The 15,766-nt window shown below is 36.4% G+C and overlaps 1 long non-coding RNA gene across 1 annotated transcript in view; it reads left to right on the top strand.

The window, feature by feature from the left end:
- The first annotated feature begins 13,458 nt into the window (after nt 1–13,458).
- Nucleotides 13,459–15,766, top strand: part of LOC110446156 — a 9,861-nt gene continuing 7,553 nt past the window's right edge. The window contains exon 1 of the long non-coding RNA XR_002462433.1: nt 13,459–13,985. This is a non-coding gene — a long non-coding RNA (uncharacterized LOC110446156). The remainder of the gene's footprint in view (nt 13,986–15,766) is intronic.

Below are 15,766 nucleotides of genomic sequence, written 5' to 3'. Positions count from 1 at the left end.
AATGACAAAATAAATGGGTCTAAATGCGTTGTCTGGCCTTCCAAAAGTTATACCACGGCAATATGATGGTCGAGTTCTGCTTGCAATGTCCAGTTTTGACCACTGAAATCTCGGGGAAGCACCGCGTAAATTTAGCGCAGATCTATTTATATATGTCACGTGGTTGTTTCGAAAGTGAGGCAGTGAAGATAACAATATCACGCCGTCATGTGCCATGTCGGACTCAACTAGCGGACAAGACAGTAATACTATACGTAAATAATTGTTTTCAAAGGTGATGTATGATGCAAGTGTAGTATTGCTACCTATATGTTGTTGTTATTTATAACGGTATTGATACATCGTGCCTGTCATCTTTACAATTCATAAACTGCTAAGGTATGTTGACACTGAAAAGTCTGACCATACAATATAAAAAAGAAAAGAAAAACTGCTTTATTGCAATAAGACTCATCAAACATCAACGTTTTACTTTACACACAGACAATGTACTATCAAACGTGTCGCAACGTTTCAAGACCTACCGGTCCCTTTGTCAATCTATGACCGAGTGACAGCTTCACAAAGGGACCAGTCGGCCTTGAAACATCCTCGATACTCGCGGGGGTTACGCTTACTTACATGTACGCTCTCTACACCCCTGGAATATGTCAGGCTCAGTGTGCGTCACCTTGTTGATGAGACTAGAAGACTAGTTCGATCCTTTGATATACATCAACAATTCTCGCGGTAACGTAACGGTAAAAAATGACAGGCTTTGAAGTCGGGCTTTTATCCTTTGTAGTCTTCAAAGGACAGATATCAGCTTAGCGATTGGTCAGTGTTTTTTTCCTGATACCAATCAAACAGCTATGTTCGTGTCTTCAATTTTGTCAAGACATATTCCAGGGGTGCAGAGAACAAAAGTGAGCGTAACAACTGGAATATCGAGGATGGTCTTGAAACGGTGTTTTGAAACGTTGCGACACGTTTAAGACGTATATTGTTTGTGTATAAAGTAAAACTTTGATATTCCAGAGGGATAATAACTAAATATATAGTGTATTCCGTAATCCGATTTGTCAATAACACAAGTATAACCATAACAACTGTATGGTACACTGTCATTCAGTTGTATTTACATTTGCTCTGCATCCTTCCATTGCAATCCTTTGAGAAGGCAAATGTTGTTATGCGACTATAACAACATTTGCTATTACGTCATCAATCTATATTGTGACGTCATCAATTTCGTAACTACTCTATCAAAATGTAAATATAAACAGTGAATATTTTAGCAAATAGTGTTATAGCCTATAACACACATTTATATTGCTGACAAACTTACATAGAGCTCTGCCGGGCTTTATTAAGTTTGTCATCAATAGAAATGTATGTTACAGGACCATAACAATATTTGCTAAAACATTCATTGCTTAATTGGCATGAAGTTTTCATGGCCAAATACTTTTGTATGTACATAGACCTGTGAGTGTCTTACATACATCTTTTGAGATGAAGGGTGATTTAATCTGCTGGTGGAGGCCCCCGAGGTTTGCCACAGTCTTGATAGCGACAAGGATTAGTTTTGGGTTATGGCACGGTTTATAATATATACATTTCATTAGTTATTTAAATTTTAAATGAAATATATTCCTCTTAATTTTAAAAATTCGTGAAACAATGGGTTTGCACGGACCTCCCCGTCTGTTTCAACAGTAGTTTAGATTATAACCGTTTAACGCCTAGCATCACCACCAAAGAGTCCTTGAATGACAGAAAAGCTGCATGGTGCGGAGTAATTCATATTTGATATACTATATATATTACAAACATTTTAGAGTGATTTCACATGTGGGGGTGTTACATTTAACTTGCAGACGATAATTCCAGCACATGCAGGTCTTGACAAAAATATTGTTCTGTTAAATCTATATTATGTTATTTATATCTATATTCTTAAAAAGACAAGTATTGTTTGATATTAATTAGCATTACAAAAAAGCCATGACTGCTAATGCGTTTAATACATTTCCTTCTTTATAATCAAGAAACCCGGAGATGGAATGTTTCTGATGGAGAAGGAACCAGAATAAATCGTCTTAAACCATTTCGATATTTGATATCTAGATAACCAAACTGTACTTGCTAACTAGCTTTTTGCTTTTGTTTCTAATCGCCTACCTTGGCAATACCTTATATTTTGCCTTATTGTTGAACCTCAAAGCATTGGTTACTGACCCTAGGCTGGGGCATACCAAAGTCTTCAAAGTACCACTTGTCGTTTCCATCTAAACGTTTAGCGTTTCGGGTCACGGCAATAACTAGCAAACCTGTTGTCAGTATAAATGTGACCGGATGATATCCAATGCTGGTTGTCACGTGCATGACACACCATCAGGCGAAACCGATAGATTGGTTGGGTTTAGTGTCGTGTAACGTCCTATCAACTGCTATGGTAATTTAAGGACCGCCTTCCCTGTGTGCAAGATGCATGCGTGTAGTGTATGCGCGTAGTGTATGCGTGTGTGTTTTGTGAGGCTGCGATATGTTCGTGTTTGTCTCCTTGTGATAGCACAGAACTGATGCCGACTTTATAGTGCTACTTCACTGAAACATACTGCCGAAGACACCCAGCAGGACATCCCACGCGGTCACATTATACTGACAACGGGCGAACCAGTCGTCCCACTCCTAAATTGCTGAGCGTTAAGCAGGACTATAAACTACCATTTTTACAGACTCTGGTATGTCCCGGCCAGGGGACAGAACCCGAAGCCTTCGCCACAGGGGCGAACCCTCAACAAAACCCAAAAGTGAGGCATTGTCAAGGGAGACGTTTGGAAGAAGAAAGTTGTTTAGAAAGAAGAGAAAAGATAAGATTCCAAATTAAGTCGCCTCTTACGAGCATGCAATGGGGGCAGCAGGTACAAGTATAACGCCCAATCTGCAGGGTGAAAGTCGAAAGAAAAAAACAAGGTTACGCAAATACCGATGTGTCATGAGTATTTGTGCTGTAACAAGTAACCCAGTTTTCCTCCGATATTCAATTTATCAAACTCGTGCTAAACCAAACAAACGGTCCAAATTGGACTGGCGTCTGCGGTTATCATTACGCGCATTTTGATCAATATATTTTTTTCCAGTTATTGCTGAAGGTAAACACTGGCAATGACGAATCTAAATCGTACGCGTACTTTCATCTTTAAATAGCCATGCAATTTTAACCGTAGGGTGTGTCAACAAAGTAAGAACAACTTTGGTATTTATTTTCAAACTCGCTCGTCTGGTAAACCCCTTTCACATTTCTATCGCGCAGTGATAGGGCCTACTACCTTGTAGGAACTTGAGCCCAATCCCTTTGACTGTTCAATGTCAATCAATTATGTTGGAATGAATCGCGCAGTGTTCGAGCCAAATCCTTTAAATCACTTTCCAAGAAATAAACAGCGCATTCGTCCCGAAAATCGGTCTCGTTTAATTTTTGTCAATATGCATGGTCAGTTATTCGAAAGGCAGCAGCGGTGACCACAATATGCTCATATTGTACCGTGGACACCGGTTCTTTTGACTGACATTTTCGGATTTTCACTTGCCATCCGCTCATTCGGCTCCAATATGTGATTGATACCGAAAGCGGAAGTAAGCATCGCTATACTCATAAAAGTTTGGTAATAACATATTTTGTTTTCAACTCTTATCATTTTCATGTCTCGATGAGTTCGTTTAGTTTTAATGGGTTGAACGTCCTATCAACAGCTAAGATCATGTAAGGGTGTGGCTCCATGCGTATAACGGATGCATTCATGTGTGTACGTGTGCTGGAGACAGGGTATGTTGGTGTTATTGCCTCCTTGAGATAGCGCGGATCTGATGTCGACTTTGTAGTGCTACCCTACTGAAATTCAATCCCAGCACATCAGTTCGCCCGGTCATATTTAACCCGACAACGGGTTGTCATATATGGATGAAAATGCAATGAAGATGATATCGATATGACGTTATGTGCAAAATTGAGCAGTATCTTCTTCGTCCAAGAGAACACAGAACTCACGTTGAATGTATTCCGTCTTTGCGTAATGCAGAGTTATCTTTCCTTGGGAGCAGGTTATTGATTGTTACGTCATTGGTTTGTGTGAGAAAATTACGTCGTTGTCTCGAAAATTGATGACGTTCCTCTCACAAACAAGTGACGTAACAATCAATACCTGCTCCCAAGAGAAGATAACTCTGCAATACGCAAAGACGGGGTTTAAGTCACATAATATCAACAGTGACGAATATTGACTATCGTTTTGTTTCTTTTCCATTGTGCATTATTGTAAAGGTTAGCGATTGTGTTTTTACTATTTTATCCCCCGCTCAACGAGTTGGCGGGGGATATAGAAATGAGGTTCGTCCGTTCGTCCGTGCGTCCGTGCGTCCGTGCATATTGTTGAGAAGAAATTGCTCTCATCTTTATCTTGCCAACTACAAGTGCTATGTTGATGACAATTGCATCAATCGTGTATCCAGAGTTACATATTGCGGATGCTGACTTTGACTTTTTACGTTTCATGATTTTAATGACTTTGCACAACGTCTTCTTGTTCATATTTGAGCCGCCGGCTGGAATTTGGGTCCTTAACTTCTTGCCAATGAAAAGGGAGAAAAACGAGAATTCCGACAGACGTCATATTTCTATTCTATTTCTGTTTCGCGCGAAAACGGAAATCTCACTTGCTTTACAAGAATGTACGATATAACTTCTATTATTCCCAAAATATATACATATAATGTACCTACTAAAACTAGAAGTCTATCTCTTAATTATTCAAACAATATTATACACTTTAGATATCAATAATTAATCAAATCGACTTAAATATCGAAGCGACAGGGATTTCCCGTTTTCTGGTGCGCACACTTCCGGAAGATTGTTTACATTCGCTACGGAAGAAGACAGACACGGTTGCTGCGTTTAAACTTGTGACATGTAGCAGCCTATCTTCCACCCAATTTAAAGTATATGAATTGATGTGATATCAGTTCAGTCACTTCTTTCCCGTTTCCCGGATGCATAGGAACATTTAGTACTAATATTAATATCCGGCCTCCTCTGCCCCGATTAAAAAAATCTCGTCGTCAGAAAGCTACGTTATCGCAGCTAGGGAACACTCAGAAGAAAGAAAATCATGCTGTAAAATATGAGCATGCACAGCAAAGATTTCAAGGTATGTAAACATTAAGAAAAATATGTGTATGTTTTATTGTATAATGAGATCAATGACCAATTGCTTTAAAAATCACATCATGAATAGAAATTGTGTAATGGGCAAAAAGGGTCCTCCTTAAAAGCGTCTTCACCCGACAACAAGCGTCTCAAGTGACAACAAGCGTCGCCAGACAAAATCTATAAAAATACCGAATAAAGTAAGAGACATCAGAAGATTTGTTGTTAATATGACTATAATACACCTTTTTAACAAATTTCAATTTGTTATTTGAAAAATTGACCGAGTTATGATGAATTAAACTTTACGATCTGCGGCGTGCCACGTGTGTTAAGTTAAGCGACATCAGAGGATATGTTATGAATAAGACTTTTATTGATATATACTCCAAATTTTTGCTAGATATATGAAAAAACGACCGAGTTATAATGAAATTATTTTTTACGTTTGGCGGCGTGGCACTCGTGTGTGAATTGCACTCCGCAGATCGTGAAGCGTCTTCAGACTTCACCCTAAGATTAACATGTAACGTAAGCAACATCAGAAGATATGTTTTTCATATGACTATGAACACCTATGTGCCAAACTTCAGGTCGATATTTGAAAAAATGACATAGAAATGACGAATTGAATTTTTACGATTTGCGCCGTTGCACATGTGTATAAAGAAATCTACAGATTGTGAAGCGTCTTCAAACTATATCCCTAAAATTAATCTACAACCGTAAGCAACATCAGACGATATGTTATTCATATGACTATAACACACTTTTATACCAAATTTCAGTTTGATATTTGAACAAATTGACCGAGTTATCGTAAGATAAATTTTACGTTGTACACGTATGAAGATTTACAGCGTATCACACATGTGTGCACACATATATAAGGACTTCGCATAGCTGAACACGGCCGCCCCAGATAATAATGCTGTGTAAACTGGTATAACATTTTGTTTGTTTTATTATTTGTTGTTTTCCTTATCAGAATGGATGATTTTTTCCAGTTCCATGGATCATTTTTTTTCAGTTCCATTCTTTGTAGAAGTTACCAGACCTCTACGGACTCTTTGTCCATAATATATGTTCGTGTGACTATATCAATGTAATGTGTTTGAAAATTAATAAATACTGCTTTTATATTTGTAGATTTATAAATAAACATAAGATAAAAAAAATACTTTTAATAAAGCTTAATGCTTAATACCGTCGGTATTTTCATATTTTAAGCGATTCCTGTGGTATTGTTAACATGTCATTCGAAGAAGTAAAAACAAAAGTCGGTTTTCTAGCACACATGTTTTGGGAACTTTTAACTTTTCAAATGTTGACAATTCCCGCAAGACAACTAAGCTTGAAATTTTGCGCGTGCGCGACCTGTTCATAGTCACCGGTACCAACGACCATCAGAAGTATTGCGATTGTTGCATGCTGAATCAGCTCGAGAACTTGTGAGGTTTGATGCTTGATAGTGTGATACATTATTTTGAAATGGTTGTTTTTCAACCTTTTAGACAATAATTTTTCTACGTACACCATCCACGGACTGATGAATGGTATAAAGTACATAAACCCTGAATTCGATCGGGAACTTCATTAGTTTGAAACTTGATCATGTGATTCATTGATTTGCAATTGTTGTTTTGTAAAACACCCCGCGCTTGATCGTTGGTAAAATCTTTTCTGACCAATATGGATCTATAAAAAAACTCATCAATCTTTTACGAGAAAGAAATTGATTTTATATAAAATATCAATTCAGTAAACTTTTCTTGTGTTATTTTGTCATAGACAACCTTTTTAGGAGCACCATCTGGTTTGAATATAAGTAAATAAATGTCTCATTGTTAACGTAATTGATTATACCGTCACAGCATGTCAGTAAAACAATGTTTATACAGCAATATGATCCGGGCTAGCCGTGTTCAGCTATACGATCGAAGTCCTACGTACATGTAGACATCTGTGACACGGGAGACCTTCATGTACTCATAAAACTTAAATACCTCACGATAACTCGGTAATTTAGCCCATGAAATCAATCGTTTCCGATTGTACAATGTTGTTTTTCACGTCCAATGAATGTGTTGAGAATGCATTTTGTTTATAAAACTGTTTTACTTCACAATATAGCTGTACAATTGTATATATTGTGTTGCAAAGATGATCACCAAACCTTGTATTTACCAGGTATATATAAATTGGTTTGTAATGCATATGCTTTCTGTTGATATGTATATTAAATGAAACCTGCACTTAGCGGGGAGGAGACTGATGTGAGACTAGTTATGAGAGGGAAAATCATTCCTGAAGGTCTTCTAGAAAGTGGTGAAAAAGGCCAGGGACCTTCTCTGCCTACACTAGATGTAATTAAGCTCATATTGGTGATCTATCCAAACAAAGGAATGATGACATACTGTGTTTGAAATCTACTAATAGTGCATTTCAGTGACTGTTCCGTCCATTTGTACTGGCCTAAGGACGGTCTTTCTGTGGCTGTATAAGTTTTCTAGGGTTTCCATCATGTCAAAGTGTTACCTGGATGTAGGAAGTGAGGCCAAAATGTGTAGTGATGTGATAAGAGTATTGAATTTTCCTTGGCCAATAAAATGATGGGATAATGAACAAAACATAACTTGTTATTTATTATCTACAAAAAATACACAGTATTGAATATAGGAATAACATATTCTGTGCCTTAACTAAAATGCCCGTTTTTGTTCTGGAAATGATGTTTAACAAATATTTCAGAAAAACAATCACTAGATTAAAACAGCAAAATTTTGAAGTTTTCATTCAATGAAAAATGGTACTGTTGGAACAAGTGACCTTATTAACCTCAAATATTTACATGGGGAAAGTCTTGAGGCTAAGTATACCAGCATTTTCAACTAAAATATAATAGTCAAATACTTATTACACAGGATTGTGTTGTACTGAGTGGTTGGGTGGTGAAGTCCCCAATCGGACGTGAACAGATATGGGGTCACCTGCCCGGGTACCCAGTTTCCTCCAATAACCCCCCCCCCCCAAAAAAAAAAAAGAATATAAGCTGAACTATGTTGTTTCATAATGTTGTAAAATAAATAAAGTTTATCTTTAATTCCTGTACGAGTTTTGACCAAAGTGTCGCAAGAATATATACGCTAAAGAGAAATAAAAATTGTAATTAATCCGTAACACAGAAGGCCATAATTTTTTTTCTTCGTTGCATTTTTAGATATAATCTCTTCCATGCATTAAAAAACTCGTTGAGTTGGGCATGATGACTCACGTTCAAAGTGGCGACGTAAAAGACAGTGACCACGCTTGCAAAGTCAACACTCGCACCACTTTATTTCATGTACGGTCATTCCAAAACTAGCACAAATTAATTTCATGTATGTCATGGTCATTACAAAGTGGTATAGATTTGTGAATACTGATTCAAGTTTTTGTAAACATATTTTTTCACAGCTATAACCGGAAGAAAACTGTAGAGATGTTAGTCTACAAAGCTCAAAAGTACAGAAGTATTATTTATACCATGGTCATATAGAACCCTATTTGTTTTACATTTCAGTATTTGTGTATGACTTAATAACATATTTAGTTATTTCCATTTAAATGCTCTGGAATTTTCTTTACAGTCATGCTTAAACTTCTGGAGTGAAGCCAGATAAAGCAGTTAAAATTAATATATATATGTTACCCGCCGGTATCAATCTTAAAAGTAACGTTAGAAATAATGACGTTGTAAGCGACGTCAGACTTCTATGTATGACGTATCTTTAAAGTGGTGTCAAATCATCAAATATTGACGGTCTGACATTTTTTCATATCATTTTGTTCAGAAATGTCTCTAGATTTCTAAATCATAAAAATCACAAAACTGATTTCTTACTACTTAAGGACCCTTATCCAAGCCGGCGGCTCATTTACAAGTGTAATAAATAACACGAAACAACTAAAACCTTGTGTTAATAAGAGTAGATGGTTGTAGTATATAACATGTGCTACCTAGGAGTAAAACTTAAATTCAATAATAGATTCAATCATATACAGAAACAGTTATCTGACCAAGGACGAAAGGCCATGTATGCTCTTTTTTCAAGCTCTTCTAACTTGAGCCTAAACTGTACAACGTTATTGCATTTATTTGATACGTATGTTTGCAGTATATTGCATTAAGCATGTGAAGTTTGGGGATCTACAAAAGGTACGGATATTGAGAGGTTACACTTACACTTTTGTAAGAAGATATTAAAAGTTAAGAGGTCGACTTGCAATGCAATGGTTTATTTTGAATTAGGTCGACATCCTTTGGAATATATAACTATAAGAAAATTCAGAATGATAAAATATCGGTTAAAACAAATGGATTCAAAAAATTGTATTTTGCAAACTGCGTATTCCTTCTTAAGTAGTAGCAATACAGGCAATTAACTGGGTTAATTATGTCAAACATTGTCTTTTTTTCTCTCGGATTCGCAGATGTATGGACAAATTACTATTCATATAACCATAAAAGTATTTTGTATATGATATAGCAAAGAATATTTGATCGTTGTCAACAATATTTGAGAGCGCTATTAGAAATTTTCTAGTATTTGCTTGTGAAACAGAGGTCATTATTTTTCCAAGGCCTCCGTTAGGAGTCGAACCTGGGACCTCTGCCTCACTAGTCTTACAGTCTACCAAATGAGCTAAAGAGAAATTCTACCTAGCCAAGTCAGTAGGAAGCGGCTAGTATTTCATCAGGGTCACACTTGCATTGGAACAGGAGTCCTGAAGTTTTTTTTTAATTTGAAACTGTTGTTGAATTTATGGGAAACTCTTAAGTTAAGGGAAGTCCTTGAATGCTTTCCTTTTGAAAAATGTAAGTTGAGGAATCTTGCTAAGGTATCGGATATCGATGAAACTGAGGTCTGAGGTATGTTGGGGAAACTTTTATTTACTTAACCCTTTCACCACCGTAGACCATCATGGACTTGTCCAGATGAATATATGGTAGAGTCTACTCAAGTTACTTAGGGGTGAAAGGGTTAACATTACAGATACAGTGTAAGCCAGATAAACTATGGAACATCTGGTGGGGTTATCATAAATCTTCTGCAAGAAGTAGGGTCAACAGTTTCAGCCATGCTTCTCCCACGAACATCTCCCATAGAGAGTCTTTCACGGTAAGTATTTCCTATTTCATCGTCAGTGCCTTTGAAAAAGTTGGCTTTTGTTTTGATGTATGTGTTACACAGTTTTCAGACAAACCAGATCCGAGATGCCGATAGTTCAAGACCAGCCACAAAGCAATAACTCCCGTGTAATTTGACTTCACTGCCATCGTTCAGCGACATGGACCTGTTTTGCACGAGAATAACGTTTTCGCAGTCGTACAGGTAGAAAATCATCTGTTTCCTCATCGTTCCTATGCAAGGAATCGAATGATGCTTAGAATCTGGATGTTTTTTTCTTTTGTAAAAACGAAAACAAAATCGTCTGGGCCAACATTTGGTGCTTAAGTGCTTAAAATCTTCAATACTTTCATTTTGGAAATAGTGCTTAGTCTCAGTTTGTGATCTGCCTCCTGAGCTACTACTGTCTTTGGTGAAGTCAACAATGACTGGGACCTCCAAATCTTCTCCAACCATTATATATCTATATCCCCGTGCCATACACTGTAGTGTAGTGACCTGTAAGTGAATCAGAAAATGAATATTTAAATATACATGTCCCCTACATTGTCTTTCGCATCATTTTGTTATGAAGATTAGGATCATCGTATCACTGCCAAAAACCATAGCTTTACCATGGAACATATGTTTCCAGCATGGCTATGATTTTAATAAATCCCTTTTCGGAAAAGAAAACAATGTCACATACTTACCAACTCTCCCTTTTTCAGAGGGTGACTGCATATTTTCGAGTATTTTCAAACAGTGAATTTGCTAAATTATTCCGTTATTTTTTTAGATCTGATGATTTTATATGAACAAAATACATCAGCTCAAATTAAGTCATTTAAAAGTTGTTGTTTTTCCCTTGAGTGCACATACACTCATTTATACTTTTAATTCTGAGCATGTACCTATCTCCCTTAACGATTTCAAGATCAGTTCAGTTTCATTTTCAAGATCAGTTCAGTTTTATTCTGTGTATCAGTGGGAGTTATCTCCCCTGCGTTGTTTCAGGTGAAAGATGCATGAGAATCAAACGTGCATCAATGATAAAAAAACATTACCTTAGTATATTTGGCTCCTGTGTGGGTCAGGGTTTTTCTGTAATAAGTACGATAGGGAAAGCACCTGACATCTATATTTATTTATAGAACAGACTGATGATGATGCTGGTACAGGCAGATACTATTGTGTAACAATAATGGGTTATTTGATTAATATTAACCCTTCAACCATAGGAAACTTTAGTAGACTCTACCATACATTCATCTGGATAAGTCCATTAAGGTCTACAGTGGTGAAAGGGTTAATACTCTATGATTGGGTTCAACATATGATTACAAACTTTTCTAAAATTGATCTTGATTAAATTCTGAATTTATTCCCACATATTGTGTGTGTCCACAATGCATACCAATACTGGTATTTCTAAATTGATCGTCAACTTTAGAACGGCAGCCACATCTGCATTCGTGATCTGATTTGGTACGTTGACTGTGATTTCTCAGGATGTAGTTGGAATTTGGTGCCAATTTCGTCAAGATATGTTCAGCTAACGCCACTGACAGTCGAGTTTCATTATTGAACAAATCTTCTCTTTTGTGGAGGTTCCTTATGAACTCCATTGATCCCGAAGACAATGGGGGAACAGAAAACTGTATAATTATATTAATAAATTAAAAATAGCTAGACATTTCAATTGGGGAAAATTTTAGAAGTTTTTTGCTCTATGAAACACAGTAATGAATAAAAGATTTATATCCGTATAAGTACCTATGTTCATTTTACTAATTACACAAATTTGAAATGTTACAACATGTGCATAAATCATACGGTAATAACTAATATGATTTGTAAAAAAAAAATTATCAGTACGTTTAAAGGTATGCATGTGCACAGCTTTCATATGTGTCATCAAAATAAATATTAAAAAGATGCATTTCAAACCTTAATTGAGACGACATCAATTGACATAAAAATGACGTATGACGTCATACTGAAATGATAGTTATGAAGATCAAATTAGCGGATTTTTTTATCTTCAATGTTCACAAAACTGATCGATCATGTGATAAAAAATATATAGTTTAAGCGAACTTCTGGAACGAAAAACAAAACCTGTTTCATTCCGCGATGTTTCTGGTGATATGGAAACAAGTATAAGATCGTATAGATATGTGGTATTTTTATCTGATAGAACACAAAAGTTAGCATCACTAAACCTGGATCGATTCCGCGGGACTGGTACTTATCATATTTCAGCAAAAAAAGTTGACAGAAATTAACACCTTGTTTATTTTGCATTTTATATAGCACACGCACACATATTTAACATGTGATCAACGGCAATATAATAGCTCACCAAGACTTAAAAAAATGATAATACAACACACACTCAACAGAAACGCAACTTATTTAATTTACAGCTTCCGATAAGGTTCATGAGGGACGCATTTTTTTCTAAACTTCACTGCAGTGGAAAAAGAAAAAGTAACTCTTTCTTAGGTCAGGTCTCTCCTCAACATGTAAGAGACCAACAAATTAAAAAAAAAAACGGGATTTTTTTATTCAGTGTTTCTTTGTTTCAGGTTAAACGTCCGCGTAATAGACAGGGTCATATTAAGACAGAAAAATCTAAGTCCCTGTATTGCGTGTAAAAATCATCTGAGTTCTATGGGATTTTGGAATACAATTTTTTTTTTTAAACTCAAATACATTTTTTTCAATTGAAATACGGATATATATAGAGAGACGGAACACTAAAGACTATATCTCCTAATACTCAAAGTAATTTTAAAGCGTTTTTTTTTGTAAATTCTATTTTTACAGTCACACATGGACATTTTATAACTTAATTTTTATAACTCTATATTTTAAATTTGAACTAAAATATATGTATTTAAATCCAAATGCTTATTTTTATTCAAATATCAAAAATACAATTATGAATATTGCTACGTTTGACATACTTTATCAGATCCTAATCTACCAAAACGTTTGTCCTTTAAATAAAATCTGTTTCTTGCATTAATTTTGTTACATTTGAAATGTGTATATATCGTGGCGCACCTGTGTGACGTCAGTCAGCACGTGCTTCCTTTGTAAGCAGTGGTCATCCAGTACAGAGGAACACTTCAACACCCAGCGCTGTATATTTTCCAGGAACTTGCACATGTTTAGGTCGTTATTAGCTTCAAACATTGGACAACAACTAAGACGAAACAACGGACTTGAAATTTGTGGAATTATTTGTTTTCGGGAAACAATCTGGAACTTGTGTAAAGCATAATTTTTAATTTCTACAGTGCAGTGACGCGTGCATTGTCATGGCTGGCTGACTGACCACACTAGATAACCACCGTCAGCGGCGCCAGAGTACTTGTCAACTCTTTCAGGTGCTCAGGCGAGTTCTAATCATACGCGGCCCACTGTTTACAAGAGTATGACCACCTCAACCAGAAGCTCTAGTACTTTTAAAAGTTATTCCAGAAGGGCCACAACAGAAGGATTTAGAATGAGTGGAGTCCAACAAGAACTTACAGATGGACATTGGCGCCCACCATACAGAGACACATAAAGCCAGATGTAGTATACACGTCTATGCACAATAGTAAGACCTGTATTGGTCCTATATTGAAGATGTAAGTAGGATTTTGTTTTTACTTGATTTAAAAAATATTTTATTGATATACTCAAATGGATTGGGCACAGATTATAACAACTTATAGAAGCCCTCTCCTCAACTATAATATTACATTGTTAGTGATAGCGACATATGCCAATCAAAATAATTGTATAAAAACAAGGAACATAGAAGAGAAAAAAAACAAAAAATAAAAAGATAGTTTTGAAAGACAGAAGAGATCATAGAGATGAGTAAGTATATTTCGAATTATACAAAAGGTTCATTCAAAGTATGAATATTTTGAAACTACTTAAACTTAAACTACTGCATGGCACGCACTAGCTACACAATCTTTTTACATCAGCTGTTCGTTTGTCCATATAAAACACATTCCTTAGAATCCTTCCTCGAGTCATTCCTGTTCCTTCTAGGTAACATATCAAAGTGCCATGCAGCGGAATTATTTCAATTTGCAAAGAAAATATATATATATACAATTTGCTGAACCAGTAACACTATTGATATTCTATAGACCTACAAAGCAGAGTGAGAGGTTTAGGAGAGAAGAGATTATGACAGATTTGGTTTTAACTCTTTTCTCTTATATGTTGGATTGAGTCATGCCAACAGTCCAATCATCTTGTGCTATGTTTTTTTAGGGAAAATCTTAATGTTACTGTGTTTGGTTATGGTTTTTTTAAGCTAGGTTGTTGTTTGGACGATATTCCAGCACATGTATTTCATATCCCTGGCTGTCATAAATTTATTCCGATGAAGGTGCGTGAAGCTAAAAATGAAAGTATATGTTAAATAGGATGGCAGAACGAACCTCTATACTTTCATAAAATACATTCTGTCGCTATTACAAACTTCAACAGTCATACTTTTGAAAAGATGTTTGCCTAGGGGTCATCTTATTGCCCTATCGATTTCTATTAAGCCATTCCCACCTCCGAAGCATCATCGATACTCCAGGGGTTACGCTCACTTACGCTCTCTGCACCCCTGGAATATGTCATATCAAAATTGAAGACGCGAAGGTAGCTGTTTGATTGGTTTCGTGTAAAATAAGACCTGACCACTCGCCAGGCTGATACATTTTCTTTGAAGATGACAGAGGAGCGACGCCCGACTTCAAAGCCAGTCATTTTTACCGTTTCGCGACTGCGAGATATTCTTTTAATGTACATGAAAGGTTCTTCTTCTTCTTTATACGAGGGCTCCATCAGTTTGATGATTATGCCATCGGGGGTCCTATTGTAGAGGCGTGAAGGGGTTATTTATAGTGATTAGGGGTGGGGTTGTGTTTTTTTTGTGATTTTTTTTGTGCAAGGTATAGATAAAAAGTTAAAATCTGGTGTATGTACTAGTGTGTGATGAGGGCTTCAAGGGCTGTGTAGGGTAAGTGTGCCTTGAAGTCCTCTAGTGTTGTGCATTGGACTGCTGCTAAGGGGAGGAGATTCCATTGTGTTACTGTGTGTGGGAAGAATGAGTATTTGTAGGTGTCCTTTGTAGCAGATATGTGTTTGTATGCGTACGGGTGTACCTGTCTGGTGCGGGGGTCTACAGGTGTGAGTATATGTGTTGGGTTTAAAGCTACGATTCTGTGTATAATTTTGTAAAAAAGGATAATTCTAGTGTATAAGCGTCGTGTTTGTAGTGTTGGCCATTGAAGTGTGTGGATCATGTCTGTTACGGAACTAGTGTTGTGGTATCTGTTTTGTACGTAGCGTGCTGCTCTTCGTTGTGTTTTTTCTATTTGTTTAATTTGGTTTGTGTTGTGTGGATCCCAAATGG

The sequence above is a fragment of the Mizuhopecten yessoensis genome, unplaced genomic scaffold (genome assembly GCF_002113885.1).
Source record: "Mizuhopecten yessoensis strain PY_sf001 unplaced genomic scaffold, ASM211388v2 scaffold2597, whole genome shotgun sequence".
In the NCBI taxonomy this organism is placed as follows: Eukaryota; Metazoa; Mollusca; class Bivalvia; order Pectinida; family Pectinidae; genus Mizuhopecten; species Mizuhopecten yessoensis.
This window is presented reverse-complemented; position numbering and strand designations above follow the sequence as displayed.